Genomic DNA, 10,114 nt, shown 5'->3' on the forward strand with positions numbered 1-10,114 from the left:
ATCTGGTTTCTGGCCCTGTGCACTGTAATTGTTCCACCCGCCCACTGGATAACAGGTCTTCACAAAGCTCTGAAAGCTTTCCAATTATTAGACTCAGAAAGAAACTTTTTCACTTGCTTAGGGTTATTTTTTTTCTCCCAAAAATGTCACTGATTTGGAAGAATGACTTGGCTGAAAGTGCATTGACATACTTTTATTCTGAGTATCAAAATGTTTTTGAGACACCCACCATATTTTTAAGTATGTAGCCAGCTAAGCAGCCCACGCTTATGTTAGAATAAGAATAAAAAACAAAACAAGAAACAGTCTCATCACATTTTCTCATTTTCTTATAGGACTCACTAACTGTACACTGCAGTAGAACAATAGAAGGATGCTGAATCACATGCAGCTTCAGCCTCTGCCTTTGGACAACATCATGTACAGTATCTTACCCTCAAAGTTTGGGTCCATTTAAAGCCCCTGTACGGAGCTTTTAACTGGATACGCAAAAGTCTCTGGTTTCTGCTGATGTGTCTCTGTTACCTACAACAGCAGATGAGCCCATCAGTGTGAAGATACGCTATTTTCTAAGTAGTCTAATTCTAGACCTCTGGAAGGCATGGTCGGGTTGGACCACTGACAAACGATACGGATAGATACATTACGCTGCTAAAAAAAAAAAAAAAAAAGCAAGTCCCGTCTTCTTTCGGACGTTTCCAAAACAAATCTACACGCGCCAGGCAGACAGACGTCTTCTTGACAGTGGGAAATGCAGTCTTCATTCCGTCCACAGGGGCCGCCAAAATCAACACTAAATGAAAAGTACAGGGGCTTTAAAAAAAAACAAATCATTTTAAAGTTAGATCAGAAGCTGATGTTGTCAAACGTCTAGTGTTGTTCTACCGCATCGTATACTGACTCATGTTTACTTGCTTTCGGTACCAGGTGTTTTTTTGTTTGTTTTTTTTCATTGCAGATGTAACTCCTCAATGCGACGTTGTTACCATAGTGATGACATGCAAGCCTATTGTAATGTCACAACATTAAAAGTAGTGGATATCTAAGGCAGATCAAAGATAGAAACATCTTAACATCAGCCTGATTGCCACACCGGGGTAACACAGACAAGAGTAACAGGCTGCAGTGACCAGTGTGTAGTAGCTTGGCTGTTTAAAATGGTAGGATTATCCAAAACATCCCATCTCACACAAATCTGATAACAAGGATCAAAAAAATGAGTTAAAAGTACCCTGGAGGTCACAGTGCCTTATGACAGTATTTTGTGGCTTCCTTTTATGTTGCATTACAAACTGCAATTAACATGTTTTTAAATGATGTTGTGTAATGAAACAACAACAACAACAAAAAAAAGATATGAAAGAGTTCCTCGATAGAAAAGAAAGCTGAAAAATTGTGAGTGTATCGCAGATTCACTGAAGGCATCATGTAATTAGCTGATTAAGGTTCACCTGTGTTCAATTAAAGTGTCACATGATCTATCACTTAACGACCGTATGAATACACCTGTTCTGAATCCCCTATGTAACCTACACCACAAAGCCAGTAGCACCGAGACCAGAGCAGGTCAGCTGTAGTGAAACGTGGGTCATGGTTGGGTTGTAAACGATTATCCTAAACTTTGAGCATCCCACAGAACACAATTAAATTCATTAAAACAGCATGCATCAAAATTCACAAAACACTTAAGAGCACTACAAGGGCATTAATCAGATTCAACAAAGACAGCAGAGAGAAACTGAAACTGAAACACATGCAAGGACACACAGGAGAGGTGGCATTAATCTGTCTATAGGAGCACTTAAAACTGCACACTTCACTGTGGAGAAAATAAGAAAACACATTCAGAGCTTGCCAGGCAGCATGTGACAGACTCCACAATTTCATGGCAGATGGTTCTCAGGTCCGATGTGACTAAAATGAAACATTTTGGCCATTATTCCCATCACACAGTGAACAGCATGTGTGGGAAGGGACTGGAAAACTGGGCTACTAATGCACATTAGAAATATCTGTTTTACTTTGTCTTTATTCATGTTTTGTCACAATGAAAAATGTTTTGCTTCTAGGCCTGACATCTACATTAAAACTCAATTCACCACTGTAATGCAACAACACTTCCTTTTAACATAGACATCAAATACTGTAAGCTAAAAAGTGCTGTCTGTCCTGAAAGCACTGAACCCATTTAATGTGTTCACAAGAGGTTTCCCTGTGTGTCCAATCTATTTTTCCACCATGCTCAGGCTCAGATATACTGTGCATTTTAGGACGCAATGGGAAGTGAAAAGTCCTTTTTGCCGGGGTTAGCCATGCTATCCAACCTGCATGTTCCAAAGGCCCATTTTAATTTGGTTTCCAGCTGGTTTACTCTGAGAGATTGCCTGCACTTGCCACCACGTCATGCTTCTTTGCCTCTAATCATTTCATATAAGCAATGCATCATCTGTGTGTCCTCTAAACGAAGACCGCTCCAGCCCTCCTGAGGTAATATCTTATTCCGGTCTCCGACAAGGTTTACAAACACAGTGTCAGTGCAATGTCTTGCGGCCCCTGTGTCAGGAAATGGCTTGAACTGGGAAATTATTATTCTAGCAATATGGGTTCCCTTGGACTTCGCACCTGCAAAATAATGTTAGCCCACCTGATGGAATGAAAGGACAGTGGGTTATAACTCTGTGGCACAGAGGCACCAACCTCGCCTGCAGAGTCTGAGAGCTACAGTGCTGAGTGGGGTTTCACAGGTCAAAGGAACAAATGCCCTCAGAAAAACTATTGGATTTAAGGTTAAAACTGCTGTTGTCATGTTGGAAATGGTACTTCACCTCAGATTTTCCTTTTAAACCATTAAAGAAATCAATCGTTGACTTCAGATGTTGTGGTTTGTTGTTTTCAGAGTGTAGAGGCTGTGATAATTGTGGATACTTTGAATTCAAGCCTCTGTTTTGCAAAGAAGGAAAACATCAGCAGCAGTGTATTAATCAAATACATTTTGGGTGGAAGGCAGGGCTATGAATTAACATTATGGATAAAGTTCGGATAAAGTGTGTGGCGCCTTGTCTTGTCATATGTGTGTCAGCTAACACTTGCACGTGCAGTGACTGTGTGCATGCGTATTAGCCCTGCGTGCGTGAGCATCAGACAGTTGTGACGGAGCTTGTCACAGGAGGTGAAAGGGAAGGTTAGCCTCCATTACAGGTTTCATTTTCCCTCAGAGTGGATGACAGAGTGACAGTGAGTGATGGGCTGCTGGAGCGTGGGAGGGTGGGGGTAAGGTGTGTGTCACAGGGCGACAGGAGGTGTGGAGTGGTGTTGGGGATTGGGGCGTGTGTGTGGGGTGGGGGGGTAGATGGACAAGGACACCGCATTTGTCTCCCAAGCAGGGACCCTCGTTCTTTTTCATTGTGATGCTGACAATACTGTTTTTTACACCTGGGCCAGAGCCAAGAGGGAGAGGTGACTTCATTATTCAGACAGCTGCATGCGCAGGGGGAGGGAGGGGAGTTTGCAGAGGGTGCAGAGGTTGGTGGGTTTTCTTTCAACAGTATCTGATAGAAGTGCTGCAAAAGGCAGCATTTCCATTTGGAGACCAAACTGATGCTAATTCCCTGGACCGCCACGAATGGATACTGTTTGCACACATATTCATAATTATGAGGGAGCCAGGAGAGCAATCAGAGGTTTATTTATCTGCAGAGAAACTGACAGCACTGACTGCCGTGCCTGGAAAGCACAGAGATCTGGACAGATAGCCAGCTCAATAGGGGGGAAAGTTTTTTAATGAGCAAAGTTTGAGAAGCAAACACACAAACAAAATTCATCATATAGGAAATTGTATACATAGGTGCAATGCAAGTGTAATCTTTGAGGGTATGAATACTTTATTCATTGTAAACACAAGTTCTTTACAGTAATTAAAAGGAGGAAGTAGACGCATTACATTATAGAATCAAAATGACCTTTGGTTCTGTCTTACTCAGATCCATCAATAAAGATTATGAAAAAAATCTCACATATTTTCCTGTGACCTGGATAGCAGCCAGACTTAATGGGGACCGTGAGTGGGTCATTCCTGCACACATACACTTTATGAGCCCTTCTGGGGATAAAAAGATCATTTCTTGATACAGTATTTCACCTCTTTTATAGCCTCCATCTGAGACAATGAATGTTCTCTGTCAACCCAGGCTCACATAACAGGAAATACGTACATGAAACAATGCGCCATTTACAAAGACACAAAATGGGACTATAAAAGAAAACTCAAATAAACCATATAGGTTAAAAACTCCATCCAGAGTGGTTTGGCCAGGGCAGGACACCAACTTGGAAAATTAAGATATAACTTTAGAGGTGTTTTTTTTTTTTTTTACTTTAGAGAGAGCAAAACTAGCTGTTTCTCCCCTGATCTCAGTTTTATGCTAAGCTACGCTAATTGCCTCCCAGATCCAGGTCCGTACTTGAGAGTGTTACCTTTTCATCTCACTCTTGCAAAGAGAGCAAACGCATGTACTTCCCAAAAGCAGCTACGCTTTTAACAGCTTGGCCTACATAAACATTTTCATAGCTATTACTGTAGCTGTGACCTGCAACTTCCTGTTGACTCAGGACATGAGCACGGCTGTTCAGGGCTGTAGTTGCCAGCTGTGGTGATACTGTTTGTTTTTTTAAACCTCTAGGATTAGGTATAATGTAGTGAAAGGATGTACACAGTTGGTTTGATATTGATTTGGTAAGTGCACAAAGCAGCTGCAGCATGACTGAGAATGTCAAGAAATGATAAAATTCATGACACTATTGAAAATGCAGAATTGTGGAAAAGAGAATGGAGAGGGAGGTAAAGGTATCCAAGCATTATCATGAAATAGGTGATGGCCTGGGCAATCCAACGGCCGTATCTGCTCTCAAATGGAAAAAACGTTCTGAAGATTCTGCTCTCATAGCTTGGATCAGAGATAGGCTACTAACTAGACACTTGCTATTGACTGCTAAAAGCAAGATCAAACACCTCGGCGAGCAGTTTATCTCTTTGTCTCTATGCGTCTCTCTTTAGGTGCATGGTGCAATTTCCTAATCAACAATAATTGCTTTATTCTGTCAATACTGCAAGGGGGCGATGGAGATTTCAGACAGTTATGCTGTACAAGCTGATGGGATGAGAGAGTGAGGAGAGCCGGTACGTGCCTGAACAGCTTGTGGATCTTATAATGAGATCTCCAGAGATGAGCAGCACAGTAGCTCCAAGACACAATTAGGCCCAGCGTTGCTCTGCCTCCAAGATAGAAGCGTATAGGCAGCACAGAGGTGGTACTGTATGTGAGCATGTGAGGATATATATGTGTGTTTGTGTGTGTGTGCACATGCACCGCAGCCTCACTGGTATGCTTAAAAATTCAATAAACAGTAGGCCTAGACCATATTTTTCAGAGCTAGCTGTAGCATCCGCACACAACGTGAAAGAACCATATAATGGTTGATTTCCATTTATTATGTTCCACTTCAAACTAGTCATGGTGTTTAGTATTGGTTCAGTTAATAAATTAAGATATGAATGACTACACGTTCCATAGCCAGTTAAATCATTTTTTCCACACACAATGCTTCCGGCAGGTTTAAAAATCTAAAAGAAAAAAAGACCTGATCCCTCAACATAAGGTATGTGGTCCATTGCCTAAGCTCACAGTTGTCCCTAACGCTCAAACCCAGCTGAGGAAAAAACTGCTCCGGGGTTTCAAATAACTACCAAAAGGTTTTGAAGATGCCCTTTGGCCATTATTTGGCAAAGGAATAGAGAAACATGTTTGCCCTGTTTAGTGGGTTTACAGTTTTTGTGATAGAGTATGAAAAATGTCTGCAGGCACAGTTATCAGGGAGAAGAGGAAACATTTGTCACTTGACTGTTATTACTACAGTATCTTATAGTATGTTCCAGCCTTTAATACGATCATAAAGAGAGCACAAGTTGTATTCACTGGCATTAGACTCCACTGAATAATGTAATCGATGACCTCTGCAGGAGATGGCACATCTACACTTATAAAACTTCTCCTACACAGGTTCCTATCAAATGCAAATGTGATGTGTGGGGAGTTTTTATTCAACCATGAGTTCAAGGTGGAGTCAGAGGCATCCAGCCAAATAAAAAACAAGTTTCTAGTACTGATCAGCAAAGTCAACACAAATCAAAATAAAAGTACTCACACACTTTCAACCACGATAGTCCCAAAAGCCTTACTACTCTTGAATACTATAACCTTGTAGCAGCTTAAAATACAGATAACAACAAAGGTATCTTTTCTCTGAGGCTGAGAAGAGAACAAATTAGAGCTAAAAATAGTGAATACTGGACTCAAGTTCAACATCAAGCTTCATATTTAAAGCAGAAGTCAGCGATCTGGTGGTTTTGTCTAACTTCCTGTCAGCAGATGGAGTTAGCAGCCCCCGCCCTCGTCATGGATCTATTGGTCCTCGTCCCTACGTCACCACATTCAGGCGCATCCCTTGGCTGCACACACAGAGAGGACTGCCCCTTTATGCCGTTCTCTCTCCTCATTGGATAAAGGTTGTAGGATACAAGGAAAGTTTTCTCCTGGGCTCAGAGCAGAGCAGAGTGACTGACAGACCCATGTTTCAGACCAAACACTCTATAGAAGTGATTGCCGTCGGAAGATATAACTACGTATTTAAGACTTATATTAACACAGAAATTCCACTTACTTCTGCTTTAACTCATTCAGGTGTCATTACTTGAATATTTCCATCAAATTTTTGTCAAAGTATCAAAAAAAGAAGTAAGTCAACTGTAACACCCTTTTGTCAGTAGTTTACTCCTATCCTATTATATGTGATCTGTTACTCTCAATTTCAGTATTGTAGATACAGTTAACAGTGAACATGACAGCAAAATAATCTGTTTTTGTATAATACAAGGTTATGTAAAACAGCTTGCAGAGCTGACTACATTTCCACATACACACACAACCACCACCTAGTATGTGGGGCCCAAAGGGCTGCTTTATGCTAATAAGCTCCATCAAGGTCAGCCAGTCTCTTTGCTGCTCCCACATCCCTGTGTTCTTTCCACATCGCAGACAGTGATGACTTTAATGGTGCTACTTCCCAAAACAGCACAATGACTTGAGGGGGAACACATTACCCATAGCAGCATTTGAGGTTATTTGCCACAGCAAGGTTTCAGCCCAGCTCTCTCTGCAGCTTCATCCCATCAGAAATCTCTCAAAATGTGTTTCCTGCTCATATTCCTCACAGTACATCCTCATGTTAACACACCGGCATATTGCAAAGGAAAAAAAAGAAGCCCTGTGCAATATGATTAGTCAGTTTTTAAACATCAGTGGATACCAAGGTCCCGTGTTGTCACACCCTAAGGAAACATCATGAATTAAAACTACATTGGACCTGCTCTAAATTCTTCAACAGGAAAGTGAGTCAAAGCTTTTCCAAGCCGCGGGTTCCCTCAGCTGAAGACTGATGAAAGCTGAGACACTGTTTGTGTTTAAGACAAGCTCAGGACAGTTTTAAGTTGGGAACTGTGATAAATTCTTGTCAAGTGCAGGATTTTTGCTGTGAAGTGCTCACTGATGTGGGAGGAGAAGCAGAGCAAGAGTCAGTAATGATCCAGAAAGGCAGTCCAATTTTGGTGTTGAGGATTATTGGGATTGCTGTTTATGTCACTTGCCTAAGACCTTGTCAAAGACACATGGTGTGAAGCATTGAGGTGTGAGTGGTGCTCTGTGATTTTACTAAGTAATGGGCACAGGCACAGATCCCAAGGCTTAGCAAAACTTGCTGCGGATTTTGTCCACTTTGACTTTGGTATAATTCCCTCAGGCAGTGAGGAGTGAAAGTCGACATGTGACTACACTGTACATGCGAGTGTTTGTCATCCAAAATAGAAACACGATAGAGACTGTTGAGGCGGCCATGTCTTTTATAGGTGTCAGAGACCTGCTGCCCCCTTCCTCTGTCCCTGTCCCTGCCATTCACTTGTTTGGCCCTTTTCCATAAATCACTAAAGTGGTTACCGCGTCAGGGACAGCATCTCCTCCCACCGTAATTTTATACTGCCATATTAACTTTCTGCACTTCAAGGACAAGTGTTGAAAAAATACTGAAGCTTGTGTGTTGTCTGATGTGGGTGTTGAGCTTGAAAATGCTGATTGACCAAAAGTGGTTTTCCGAAATTTAGCCGAGCAGACTGACGGTGTGACTGATGGTCACCCTGGCATTGTTCTTGCAGAATGACATTGTTTAAGTGAATGTGGCACCAGGAATTAATTTAGATATCATGCACATATCTGCACTTAATAATTTGCATTTGTATTGTGTATTTTGACTAAATGGTGCAAGGTCACTGCGTTGCTACAGTAGGAACACAGGAAACAAACAAAAGAAAACATGAGGAGATGTCCTTCTCTTCTGTCAGGTACTGTATGAGTTCCTGTGATTCTGATGAACTGCAGGAGGTCCTGCTGTCAAGAAAGTGTCATTACATGCAGCTCATGGAACAGAAACAACTACTTATATTGCCATGAAAAAATACATGTTTCCTTCATTTTTTAAATTGCTGTTTATCGATCCATTTCTTACCACTGGGAGGTCAATATTAATAGCAAAGTGGATTGGTAATGGAGTTAAGGTTTCTTTGCCTTTGTGGAAATGCTAGCAATTGGCAAATAATCACCAGAAACCAACAATCACAGAATATGAAAAACATTTGAATACTTTAAGGCTGAAATTGATTTGGCATAAATTCGGTAAGCAATAGAATAAATCCTCTGTTGGTATCTATAATGATGAGTGAAGGTCAGTCTGCCAGCCTGAAAACAGCACATCATTTTCTGGTTTACAATATCTTGCAGAAATGAGCTACTTGCTGATCCTGTAACGCACAAATCCAGAAATAAAATGACAGGTTATGAGAGAAGTACTGCAGCTGCAAGATAAATGACTATATTCACTGATGGCACACTAGTCACTTTCAGAGAGAATGGAGGCGAGAGCAGTAATTTCAATGTGCTTTTGTGTATTCTGAAGTGAAACCGTCACTGATTTTCTACAGCTGTTACACTGAAACCAATCTCTGCGTTGAAAATAGCAGGAGAAGCCCCCTCCACCCATCCCATTAACCTGACGTGCCTTTAGCCAATCAGCATGTTACTTGCATCTGCGGCAAAAGCCAAGGATGCCATCACTTTACATAGGTTGATCGTCAGCAAAACCCACTGATGCAGGTCGTGTGGAGGTGGTGCAAAGATGGAGGCAGCTAATTGAATTGTCACCGTAGCTCTGCTGTGCCATACTGTACTGCCTCTTCATTGGCCGCCCTCCAGGCCTCTAATAACACGGATGAATGGAATCAATCTCGGCGTACAGTGTGGTGGTAATGGGACATTCAGACATTCATGCATCTGGGTGAGCAGAGGGCTGTGAGGAGTTAAAAGCCGGCCAATGAAGTGAATGCAACAGATCAGCTGGTGTGTCCGCTCATACTTCTGTAATAAACCGTAGCCTTTTCTTTTCTCAACTCTCGACTCTGGCCTTGAACCTGTTTGGTTTTTTCTATGGATCCCTGGTGAAGCACTCCCTAGACCACCAGCCCCCACCTCCTTCAACATACCAGCCCACACAGAGTTTCCTTCCATCAGAAGATGCTGAGAAACATGGTAGAATTTATGTTTTCTTACTTCTCCAGTGTTTCAACAGAATAAAGCCCTGTCTCTCTGGTAGGCTCAAAGCTGTGCTCTCTCTCCCATTCAGCTCAGGGTCATACCTCCTCCAGATCCTCTCTGATGACTCTCCTGTTGTGGGATGAAACATAAGGTACAAAGGGAAGGATGGAAGCCTCTATGAGTGTAGATCTCAAATTTTCAGCACACAAGCGATTATTTTTTCATATACAGTATGTTGTTTTGTTTTTGAACTTGTTTTGTCTATCAGAAAAACTTCTTTCTTAATGAAAACAAATCTAAAGCTACGTTTGACAAGTTAATTAGACAAAAACATTTCTCCCCTGCATCCTTGTGCCAACATCTCAGTGGTGTATTATGTTTCTTATTCGGTGGTGTATTTTGTTTCTTATTCAAAATTGCAC

This window comes from Trachurus japonicus, chromosome 9 (genome assembly GCF_045865225.1).
Source record: "Trachurus japonicus isolate A0001 chromosome 9, Traja_1.0".
Classification (NCBI taxonomy): domain Eukaryota; kingdom Metazoa; phylum Chordata; class Actinopteri; order Carangiformes; family Carangidae; genus Trachurus; species Trachurus japonicus.